The sequence below is a fragment of the Haemaphysalis longicornis genome, unplaced genomic scaffold (genome assembly GCF_048455015.1).
Source record: "Haemaphysalis longicornis isolate Haplotype H1 unplaced genomic scaffold, Haemaphysalis longicornis Haplotype H1 scaffold_7, whole genome shotgun sequence".
Lineage (NCBI taxonomy): Eukaryota > Metazoa > Arthropoda > Arachnida > Ixodida > Ixodidae > Haemaphysalis > Haemaphysalis longicornis.
The window spans coordinates 99,952,139-99,955,708 of record NW_027526422.1 but is presented as its reverse complement, the minus strand read 5'-3'; the positions used below and the strand labels follow the sequence as shown (position 1 = coordinate 99,955,708).

General features: G+C 50.2%; 1 non-coding gene across 1 annotated transcript; it reads right to left on the bottom strand.

The window, feature by feature from the left end:
- Window positions 1-243: 243 nt before the first annotated feature.
- Trnah-gug (transfer RNA histidin (anticodon GUG)) lies at window positions 244-315 on the bottom strand. The gene has a single exon. It is a non-coding gene; the product is annotated as a tRNA-His (tRNA).
- Window positions 316-3,570: the final 3,255 nt, after the last annotated feature.

Genomic DNA, 3,570 nt, shown 5'->3' with positions numbered 1-3,570 from the left:
GTGTGGTTTATTTGGGCATGCCCACCATATTTGGTATAGTGTAATTGACGTGGGGCAGAAGACGCATTTAGGTGAGTGTTCGTTTGGAGATGTTTTGTTTCGGAGCAGGTTGTGGGGGAGCTGATAAACTATGTATGAGTCTTTCACCGTTGGTGAGTTGTATTGTGAGGGAGGAAACTGTTGGGGGGTTGGTCTGTAGTGTGTCCGAATGTGATGAATTGTTATTGAAAACAAAAAAAAACATGCCGTGACCAGGATTCGAACCTGGGTTATTGCGGCCACAACGCAAGGTACTAACCACTATACGATCACGGCTGCCCCGAAGGACGGCGGAGCGCTCAGAAAACAATCGGGTGCTCCCAAGGAGCAAGACCTGGTTTGTGGTTTGCTTAGCGCTATCACAGTAAGAAGGTAGAAAGATTCGACGATTGTCTACTACACTGTAAGAACTGCCCTGCGCCTCTGAGTTTCGGGAACCGTACGTTTCAGTAAAAAAGCTAAAGAAATTCGCCAACACCAACAGGTTCTGCATTAGCTTTTTCATAGTTTTTTATATTTATTGACCCGAGGATCGAGTTTAATTGAACCTTTGCCATTTCGCGAGTTTGAATATTTAAATTTACTTTCATCTTTTAACCGCGAAAGTGTTACATAGTACTATTGAAATTTTGGTATTTCAAGTTTTTTATGATTTGTATTTTTCGCTGTTTGTTTGTTTAGGGATACGCGAAATCCTTTGGCATTCCGTGATCTTTTCCTAGAATTCTTACTTTTTACATTATTTATGTTTTTTTTTTTTGTTTCCTGCAACAGACAATGATTACTTCATTTTGCTCGTAAAACTCAGACTGGGCGATTTAGCTTGATTTCTGTTTATTTTTTACGCTGCTTGGTTTCCCCTCACAGTAATCTGTGATGCCTATTAGATGCATCTACTTCACCCACTACGCAATTTTGTGCAGATTGAAGGCACTACCCGTGCGGGTTGGTGTTCTCATCAGGGGTGGTGGTTTGGTGGGAAGGAAAAGGAAAGGAAGTGCACTTGGGATATTTTTCAGCTCGGTAGGGAGCTCACCTGCATACAACCCAGTGCGGGAAGGGAAGTAGAGGGGAATGAAAGGATGAGAGAGAGAAAGATAGAAAGAGAGGATAAAGAATAAGAGATAAAGCTCTTAGTCCAGGCGTCCAGGCATCCAGGCCCATCAGTCAGACACTGCAGTCCCGGCTACAGCCGCTGCGTCAGGCTGGTCGTCTCCAGTTAGTGGAGCAGATGAACGAAGACTTTCAGTTAGGTTGCTGCAAGCCCCTTCGGGAACAGAAGGTCCTCCATACCGACGCTGAGAAATCCTCGGCGCTGGAGCGCTTGAGGGAGCTCTGCTGTCGGCGCCACGTGGTGGGGGCAGAGGCAAAGTAGGTGCTCTGAAGTCTCCGGTTCCTAACAGTCCGCGCATGTGAGGAAGTCCTTGCGTTCATGTCAGTGCAGGCGCTCAGCCATATTGCCGCAGCCTAGCCGCATGCGGAGCAGCATGCAGCGGTCGTCCCTGCTGATGCTTTCAGGCAGCGGCCATGGCGCCAGGACCCTCACAACCCGAGGGTCAGGGTGGATCGTCTACACCGTGTGGTCCAGGACGGTACGGGCCTCGTCAATGGTGGTGACGTCCTCGGAAAATGGGGTGCACCCCTGTTTGGCCTCCCGGGCTCGGGAATCGGCGTCCTCGTTGCCCAGGATGCCACTTTGGCCCGGCAGCCAGTGGAGTCGCAGGTCGCAGCCTCCGGAGGTCACCGTGTGCAGCTTTGCCGCAAGGGAGCGCTCCGGGAAGCCGCTGCTGTTGGTGGGCTGGTCGGTCGCGTGCAGGCGTAGCAGGGCAGACCTGGAGTCCATGGGGATGACCGCCATGAGGTGGCCCTCGGGCCCTCCCTCGAGCAGGAGGTCGGCCGCCATGGGCAGCCCGGCCAGCTCTGTCCGAGTGGAACAGGCAGGAAAGGGCAGGCGGCAGCTCCGGTTCATTCGCAGCTAAGGAAACACACACGCACCCGCCGCCTCGCCGTGCTATTCTTGACGGAGCCGTCCGCTAAGAGGTGCAGGTAGCCGCTCAGTTCGTCCTGCAGCCGGGCGGCCGCATCATGGCGGATGGCCCGGGGTGGTGTGATCCGCTTGTTGCGGAACCTGCGGAGGGTCCTGGTGATCCGCAGGGCCACCCCGGTGTCTGGTGGTGCCTGCTCCAGGGTGGGGTTGGCTCGGTACCTCGATGCCCTTCTCGAAGATAATGAGAAGTGCTCCCTTTGTGAGTTGGGCCGCTACAGAATCTCGGCGCGAAGGCAGCCCCGTCGCGTGCGATCAGCAGGCGCTCGATGTGCCGCAGCTCAGTCTGCAAGGCCCGCAACTCGATGGGCCAGGTGCCGGACTCGGTGTAAGTTCACGCCACCGTGGACGTGGAGGGGAGGCCAAGGCACAGGCGGATGGCACGGCACTGCTCCATCTCCAGCTTCTTCCAGTGTCGAGGCCCCAGGTAGGCGAGGAGTTGCGTGTACAGCACAGCTGAGGAAGCCATGCCGTGGAACACGCGTTGCGCCACCTGGTGTGAGCAGCCGTTGCCTTGAGCCCGTGTTCTCATCAAAGAATGCTCGCGCCTTAAAAAATGATTCGTCGCAGTCAACTTGATGATGCTGCGGAATTTGAAGCTAGTGGGTGCTTGATAGAAACCGTCACGGCTGATTGCATTAGATTTTCGGTTCGACTGGCTTTTGTGCTGCTAAGTGTTTCTGCATGGTATAAGGATTTCTATTACATCATTTAATCACATTTTGGAACTCTTCTTCTGTTGTTTACTGACGCGGCCCACTGTTTTTTTGCACGTGAACTTGCTATTAGGTCGTTCGTATCATTCACAAAAACAACCAACGGTGAGGAATATTTTCCGCTAGGGTTCTCGTCCGAAAACGCAATACAGCAAAAACCACAAGACGCTCTTTTTGAGGTATATCGGGATGTTATTTACAACGCAGGTAGAAATCATCTCCCATTTTGATAAGCAGATATTTCTAGCAGATAATCACGGTCGATACGCAGTTTCTGAATTGTGTCAGAACTCAGAAAAGTGCCATGCGCTAAATTTGCTGGGTAAAGGTTTTAGTTTTCTCGTATTCAGTTCATTAATTCACAAGTGTGCTTTAGATTCCAATGAAATGTTCTCTGAACTCCTCCCACGTAGTATTGATTTATAGAAAATACGAATGGCATTGGCGTCTGTGGCTGCATATTTCTTTAAGCTAACGTACTGCTATCGTGAACCAGCAGAATTGCTTTCACGCATTTGATGCGATTATTACACGTTAACCTGTTAGCTAAATAGTAATTGTTACCTGCTAAGTGTTCGGCTAAGAATAGGGAGACTTCTAGAACAGGCTCCTTCTCTTTCAATAGGCGTCATTCAACGTTTCTTGTTAGGAGCGCAAATTAATTTTGATAATTTCAATATACAGTTGGTCGGAAGTTGAATTGATATTTTCAAGTGTTTTACAAAATGCCAGTTCCATTTATTTGTTTGCTTTATTTTTTTAATTCTGCGA